Here is an 8225-nt window from a genome sequence, read left to right as displayed (position 1 = left end):
CGCGGAGGAGAGCCTTCTCGGTGGCAGCTCCGACCCTATGGAACGATCTCCCCGTGGAGATTCGTACCCTCACCACCCTCCAGACTTTCCGCACAGCCCTCAAAATCTGGCTATCCCATCAGGCCTGGGGCTAAAGACTGTAACCCACCCGAATGGTATGAATGTTGTGCTTTTAATTATGTATTGTTTTACGTGTTAAATGTTTGTTTCCCCCCCCCTTTGAGTTGTAAGCCGCCCTGAGTCCCCCCAGGGAAAAGGGCGGCATATAAATAAACCTTCATAACTCATAACTCATTCTAAAGACAGTGCTGGCAAAGTAGTGACACCTGGGTATCACATCTGCCTCTTGTGATCTTTTGTTCTTGGGTGGACAATCTTTTGCCACCTTTCATGTATGTTTTCCCCCTCTATCTCTCAGACTTAAGGCAAGCAGGTCATTAAACCTTGATTGGCCTGAAACTCTGCCCAACATTCATTGACTAGCTAATGTCAGAACCTTCACAGATTCAACACTACACACAAGCTATTTCACTGCAAGACACAAAAGATCTGTCCACTACAGAATGGAGAATATCAGCCCTGTCTATATATCAACCCAAGGTTAAAATGCTAAGTTTTCACTCTCAGATTTTAGAGTCAACAGACTTTGGCGCTTCTCTGACATGTGATTGGTAGGCAGAAAGCTTATATAATATCATGTCTGGCTTGAGCAACACTTCCTCAGCTTGCAGTTCACAATCTCATCCAGCACGATCAGCGATGAGGGGAACCTGATAGCAAACAGAAGGCCATACGATGCATCCCACACCACAGAAAGGACAGCCGATTCTGTCTTCAGCCTTCCAACTTAAGTGTCATAGCTTTAAATCTTGCACCTGTGGGTTGACAACACGGGATCCATCAAATTACCTGCATGAGAGGCAATTAATAAAGCTTCCAATTTTATTAAGAACAGCTGGGTGACACAAATAGATGGTCTCTTCATTTTACTGAGTCAACAATGGGTGCCACAATAATTTCTGTGGCTGCTCCGACCCTCTGGAGCGAACTCCCCGTGGAGATTCGAACCCTCACCACCCTCCAGGCCTTCCGCAAAGCCCTTAAAACCTGGCTGTTCCGACAGGCCTGGGGCTAAAGAACTGTTGCCCCCGTCTCGAATTGGTAGGACTGTTGTGTTTTAATTATGTATTGTTGTTTATGTCGTTTTAAATTCTTGTTTGTATCCCCCTTCCCTGGTTGAGTTGTGAGCCGCCCTGAGTCCCCTTCGGGGGAAAAGGGCGGCATATAAATAAAATCAACATCAACAACATCAACATAATAACATAAATTAAAAAAAATAAAGACAACATCAAAGGGGGTGGAACGCTAACTTTTAGCAACATGCTTTCTGTAGTCTCCTGCTTTCAATGGGCTTGACACAATAACAGCTTCCCCCTTCACAAGGTTGTTATAAGGAGGGAAAATATGGAGAAGGGCCATCTTAGAATGATATAATCTTATCCTATAGAGAATGAAAATGTATGTATATACATTTTCATACACATATGCATTCACACACACACACATGTGGTTTTCATGTGTGTATGCCTTAAATACTTAAATGCCTTTTATATATTACAGATTTTTGATTACAGGTTTTGCTTCATTTTCAGAATGCAGCAAGAGTCTGTTTTCCCAATTCTAGGGACCATCCATCTCTATACTTCATGTGACAGAGATAAATAGTAGGACTCCATTTCTAGAGAAATATTGTTAAAAGCTGAGATGGATCAAATCTCAGTTGGTCCACAAGTTCCCCCCACAGCAGTTCTCCGCCTGCTATTTAAGATACATCCAGCCTGTCTTTGCAAGTTGTCAGGTTTACTAAGACAACGAATAACCTTCGCAAAAGAGTACATAGAAATGCAAGAATTTACTTTTCAAAAGGAGGGAGAAGAATATCCCACATTATTTGTCCCCCATGGTTTCTTTTATTCTCCGTCCACCCAAGAACAGAGAACTTCTTAATATATCTGATGCAGTGACCTTTAATCCTCAAGTGCTTAGGCCACCTAAATGTGTTGTGCTTTTAAGTAATGCAAAGCTTTTTTTTTTTAAATGCAACTTACAAATTTTACTAGCACAGCCAATGCGAGGATGGAAACAAAAAAGAAGAAGAAGAAATGCATTTGACTTATCTGCTGGCTTCTCTATTCTCTACCCCTCTTTCTCGACTCCCACCTACTTCCGTAAAGGGTACTCTGCCAGGCCCACCCCTCCTGCACTCACACACTCCCCCACACATACATACATCAGCACTGTCCTAACCACCATCAGTTGGAAGCTGCCTTCCAGAGCAAGGATTGGGACCGGGAGCCTATGGCTGGACTGCTACAGAAACAGGTAGTGGAAATCCTTCCATCGCTCTTAGCCTCTCCATCAGTGATGGAGAGGCAGCTTGGAACGTACCATCTCATAGACCCGAGGGAGGGGAAAGCAGCCATCAATGAAGTCCCAGCTCTAAATCCGTAGATGTCTCTTGATTTCGGAGAGGCGGGGAGGAGTTGGAGGGATGGATCTGGTTGGGGTGGAGGGTGGGGCAGGAGGTTCAAATCTCTACCATTGGCTTTCGCCTTCTTTCACCATCCCCCCCCGCCCCACCAAGCCGTGGTTCCCCTCTTCTTTCTCCTGCCTCCCCCTCCCCCCTCTGCTGAGATTTGCAGCTGGACCAGTGCTCCGCGAGCCTTCTCCATCCTTGCAGAATGTAGGCACTGCGATGTCAAGCCGCAGCATCCCCGGGGCTGTAGTCAACTAGCAGCCCCCATCCTCGCCCTCCCCCCCCTGTCCCTCTAATCCTCTCTTGAAAGGGGGGAGAAATTGAGCTGAGGAAGTTCCCCCCCCCCTCCGCGTCTCCGGTTCTCGACTGGATCCGGGCCAAGCTAGAGAGAGAAAGGGGGGACCCCTGGTTCCCACCACCTCTCTCTCTCTTCAGCGGCCGATTCCCGAACAGCCTTCCTGCTCCCCACTTCAGTTGCTTCTGCTTCTGGCATGGCCCGGTGAGTACCATGCGGATAACCTGTTTTTTTGGGGGGAGGGGGGGTTTGCGTGGGAGGGGGAGATTGGGATGGAAAACTCTGTGTGATTGATAAGATAGAGACATGTATGTCATATATAACCTCATTGCGCCCAGTGGAGTTTGAGGAGACTTCCCCTCCTCCTTCTGAGAGGAAGGGAACCCGGGCAGTCTCCGTCATAGGTAATGCAGAAGGGGGGGGAGGGGGAGGGGAGCGGAATGCGGTTGGGATGGCGTGGGGACAAGTCACTGCAGAAAGCAGAGCTCGGTGGCCCTCAAATGGCGCTCCTCCCACCTTTTTTTAAAAAAGGTACTCTCCCAGACGCAGCCTAAAATTTACCCGGGGAGATAGCAAGGGGAGATAGGCGCTTGATAACACCTGCAGGGGTCCAGCTTTCCAAAACGGCTCTGGGAGGCTGGTTATTGGTATGCCAAAACGGGGTGGGGGGGGATTGCAAAATAGAATGGGGAGTGTAGCAAGTCCTTTGGCCGCATGAAGTCCCCTCCCAGCCATCGCCACCTTTCCCCCCCCCACTCCCCACCCGACCTCCTCAATGTCGACTTGGCTCGGCTTTCTCTCCTGCTGCACCTTGCGCGCTCGCCTGCCGGCATCTCAAGGTGACAGCGACGTATTCTTGAGGGGTGTGTGTTTGAGAGAGAGAGAAGGGGGGGGAGAGAGAGGGAGGGAGGGAAAGAGAGAGACTTTGCGTGCGCGCACACATGCTCAAGGAGAGGGAGCGCCGGTGACGTCCCTGGCTAGATCAGTAAAGGGGTGTGGGTGGGGTGGGGGGCCTGTTTCAAAACCAATAGGGATCCCCCCGCCCACCTACCCACTGCAGAGAGGTACCTGCATTAAGTGGGGGGCAGGAATTGGGCTGGGGCTGGAGGGGGGGGGTGTTAAATAGGCAGTTTTGGGCAGCAGCGAGCCTTCTCCATCCGCCATGCCATTCCCACCTTTGGTAACTAGAAGACAGAGGTGGAGAATCAGACCACACAGCATGTGATGTGTGAACATGAGAGCGAGCGAAAGTGCGACCCTCCGGAGTCAGACAGGACCTTTCAATGGGCTTGTTTCAAAGAGCCAAGGTGGCACAGTGGTTAAATGCAGCACTGCAGGCTACTTCAGCTGGCTGCAGTTCTGCAGTTCAGCTGTTCAAATCTCACCGGCTCAGGGTTGACTCAGCCTTCCATCCTTCCGAGGTGGGTAAAATGAGGACCCGGATTGTTGTTGGGGGCGATATGCTGACTCTGTAAACCGCTTAGAGAGGGCTGAAAGCCCTATGAAGCGGTATATAAGTCTAACTGCTATTGCTATTGTTCAGGGGAGCGGATCCCGGCGTGGACTGAGCGAGAGGGAATAAATAAGACTTTAGGGACGGGGGGGACGGAGGGAGGGGGGGGTTGGCGGGGAAAAGAAGAAAGGAACCGCTAGATTCAGCGGGGAGCTTGGACGGACGAACCACAGTTCGCTCGAACTTCAGCAGGCGGCGTATGCATCGCCAGGCCTAGAGGGGGAAGGACCGGCGGAAAAAATCCGGGGAAACTGAGGTCAGGCAAGGGTATGATTGCCTTGCTGAACTCCAGGGGGAGGTGGGGTAAAGAGGGGAGGGGGCGACGTCAGCATAAGGACATAAACCGATGTTGCTCAACCTTGGCGACTTTGAAGTCCTGTGGACTTCAACTCCCAGAATCCTCCAGCCAGCATAGCTGGCTGGGGGATTCTGGGAGTTGAAGTCCACAGGACTTCAAAGTCGCCACGGTTGAGAAACACTGACATTAAACGGCCTGCGTGGTGGGGGGGATGAATTGCAAAGGCTTCGTTGGCCCAGCCGTCGGCCTCGACAGAGCTGTGTACTTGGAGCGGGTCAAAGCAGGACAAGCCGCCCCTTCGGGACTTCTTCTATTCGGCGTCTCTTCCCTCTTGCCCAGCTCTGCTGCTTCGATGCTTTGAGTGACATCTTTCCCCCCGTAGACATCACCCCCCCCCCGAGAGCAGCTCGAGTCTCCTCGCCCCCACCCGGCCACCTCAAAGCGAGCGGGGGCGGGGGTAGGGGTGGGGGGGGGACCGTCACGACGCCGTCGCCTTCTCAGCCTGCTCGGCTCTCGGGAGAGGCGGAGCGGAGGTCTCTTTAGAGGAGCCCCGGCAAGGGGAGTTTGGCCTCCCAGACCGCTCCGGAGCCCAGGAAGCAGCGGTGAGGAAGAGGGAAGTGAGCGGGGTAGTGGTGGGGGTAAAGAAGGGGGAGGCGCCGCGCAGGGCCTGGCGTGGACCGCCAAGCCCGCCCGCCCATCGCCAAGGGCAACCGGGAGCATCTCTTTCCGCGGTCTGCTTTGGCGCATTGCTCGGGATGGGAAGCTGAAGCGCGTTCCGGCTCTGGCTTTTTTCAAGGCAACTGCAGGGGAGGGGGCGGGATCCACAGGCTGCCTTTCCCCCGCTTCTGATTGGTTGAGCGGTCCTGAGTGGCAGCCAGCGCAAGGGGTGGGGTGGGGTGGGGGGAAAGGGAGGAGGGGAGGAGCTCAGCCAGGAGGGAGCGGGATCCACAGGCTGCCGGGGGGGGGGGCTGCCTTTCCCCCGCTTCTGATTGGTTGAGCGGTCCTGAGTGGCAGCCAGCGCAAGGGGTGGGGGGGAGAGGGAGGAGGGGAGGAGCTCAGCCAGGAGGGAGGGGGCTGGGCTTGACCCACCTACCCGCCAGCGGTGGACTGGGGAGGGGGCGGGAGGACCGCAAGACCCCCTCCCTCCCTCCCCCCCCGATTGCGGCGCCCGGCCGGTAGCAAAGGGCAGGCTGGGATGGCGGGAAGGATAGCAATAGCAGTAGACTTATATACCGCTTCATAGGCCTTTCAGGCCTCTCTAAGCGGTTTACAGAGAGTCAGCATATTGCCCCCAACAATCTGGGTCCTCATTTTACCCACCTCGGAAGGATGGAAGGCTGAGTCAACCCTGAGCCAGTGAGATTTGAACCGCTGACCTGCTGATCTAGCAGTAGCCTGCAGTGCTGCATTTAACCACTGCGCCACCTTGGATCGCGATGACATCGTGTTATCTGCCGTTCAACCAACCCTTTTCTTGACCGAAGGTGGGGGGGGGAGAGAGGACTCTCCAGCCCGGGCATTCGAGGAACGCGGGCTTTCTGTTGCACGTACCCCGTGGCGCTTGGCCCCACCGAAAGTCCTTTGCTCGTGGCAAAGGCAATCCGAGGCCGCCCCCGCACCCCAAGTCTTGGCGAGGCTGGTTGGAGAGAACGTTTAACTCCAACCCGGGAGAAAGATCTTGGCGATCGTGACGCTTGTGATATTGCGCTTGGAATGAACTGAGCCTCCTCGCTTAGGGACAGTCTACCGGCAAACCAGCAGGGGGGTTGAAAGCAACGGAGGGAGATGGGCGAGGGTGCTGCTGTCGCCTCTCATGTTTTCCCCCGCCGCGATGGAAATAGACTGGCTGGCCCCCTGATGCAGGAACACAGCAGACCAGCGCCTAAACTAGGGCAGAGGGATTGCACCAGCACTGCCGCAATCATTTTGGGGAGGTGGGAGAGAGAAGCAGAGGACGAGGAGGGGAGGCGGAAGGGGGAACCCGAGAGGCGAGGAAAATGTAGGCAGAGAACAGGGAGGGGCCAAGAAATATTGGCAGTGGCCTCCCCCCTCCCCAGCAGTACAAGTTCACTGGGGGCTCCGAGCCAGCCCATCCACCCCCTGCCTCCCTCCCTCTCTCTGCCAACCTACCTCCCGAGGTTGTTGTGACACACACAAAAAAATCGGAGGAGGGAATCATGTATATTATACACTACCTCGAGCTCTGGAATCAAAGGCAGAGCATTAATTTAATACACCAATGCACCAGAAAGCTTTATTAGAGCATAAGCGCCCGTGGAACAGAGACTCGATTAGTTCACCAGCCTGGTAAATGCATAAACCATGCCTTTTCCCCTCTCCTCCTCTTCTACCCCTCCTTTTTCTCTCTCCTGTGAACCCCCGTATGCCAATTTTATTTTTATACATTCTGCCCCCCCCCCTCCCATTTTGCCTAATGTTCCCTTGATCCATCTCTGCATGCTGCAAGCTCTGTTAGACCATTCATCCTTTTCTCCCCCACTGATCTGGGGGGGGGGGCGGGGGCGGGGGAGAGGAGGGGATGGAAAACTCCTGTTGAACAGGCAAAAACTCAGCACCCACCTACGTCTTCTCCCTCCCTCCCTCCCTCCCTTCCTCCTCTCTCTCTTTTCTCTCTCTCTCTCTCCTTATATAACCCTGCATTAAGTAACCTACTCATGATTTCCCACTCGTTTTAATTCTTGTGTCACTCTTCCTGTCCCACTCCTCCCCTCAGGATCTCTAGGTCCCAGAGCTAACCAGGACAGAGCCTCCCTCCCCTCTTCCTTAAGAGAAGGCCACAGCTGGTTATTCTCCGTCAATATTTCGGAGGCGTGTTCAGCCTTGGGGATGAGGGAAGGCAATATGATTTGCACCAGGCTGCCTGCCTTCGCTGTGAGCTTGCAAAGAGCTGGCCGAGAGAGATTGGGCTTTTTTTATTTAATCAGATGGAGAATCTTACCCTTGAAAGCCAAACAAACAAACAAAATAACAGGATTTGTGCATCTGGCATAAGCCGGTGAGTCCACTGGGCTTTAAATGTTTTGAACTGGAGCTGTCCACTGTGTAGAACTCCAGTGCTGGCAAGCAGCACCAATTCTTCTCTGCAATAAGGACACGTCACCTGAAACAGAGAGAAGAAGAGGGTTAATGTCTCTGTCCAAAAAATGGCTCCATAATGCTGTCTCTGCCTCTGCCTTCTCTCCTTTTGGTCTTTTCTTCTTTCCCTTTGGTGGGCTTTTCCCCAAGTGTATCCGACCACAGCACAAATCCACGAATCTTTTTATTGCCGTGGCCTCTTCTCTTCGCCTCCCAAGCCCAGGAGTGAGACAAGCCTAAACCATCCCTAGTTGTACCACTGTTATAGTGGTATTTTCTCCCTTGTTCCAACACTGTCCAATCGGTTTGGCTTTGTCCCCTGTTAGACGACTGCCAGTGACCAGGAATGCGAAACTGAGGTGGGGATGAGATTCATCAATAGGAGCAGCAGATTTCCCTGCCGTTTTCCACTGATTCAGAGATGGGAGACAGGCTTTACATTTTCACAGTCCTTTCTGGGATTTCTGGGAACTGTAAGCTACAACTT

At 52.9% G+C, this 8225-nt stretch overlaps 1 protein-coding gene across 6 annotated transcripts in view; it reads left to right on the top strand.

Moving 5' to 3' along the window:
- The first annotated feature begins 2810 nt into the window (after positions 1-2810).
- ATP2B3 (ATPase plasma membrane Ca2+ transporting 3) overlaps positions 2811-8225 on the top strand; it is a 179638-nt gene continuing 174223 nt past the window's right edge. Inside the window, exon 1 of one of the 6 annotated variants that reach the window (XM_087710874.1) lies at positions 2811-3035. The gene's annotated coding sequence lies outside the window, so the exon portion shown is untranslated. The remainder of the gene's footprint in view (positions 3036-8225) is intronic. The other 5 variants (XM_087710872.1, XM_087710873.1, XM_087710875.1 and 2 more) reach the window with 5 other exon arrangements.

This window comes from Thamnophis sirtalis, unplaced genomic scaffold (genome assembly GCF_051295495.1).
Source record: "Thamnophis sirtalis isolate CommonGarterSnake01/CBP01778 unplaced genomic scaffold, rThaSir2_p1.2 scaffold_3, whole genome shotgun sequence".
In the NCBI taxonomy this organism is placed as follows: Eukaryota; Metazoa; Chordata; class Lepidosauria; order Squamata; family Natricidae; genus Thamnophis; species Thamnophis sirtalis.
Note: the sequence above shows the minus strand (reverse complement) of the source record. Positions and strands in the feature narration are given on the sequence as shown.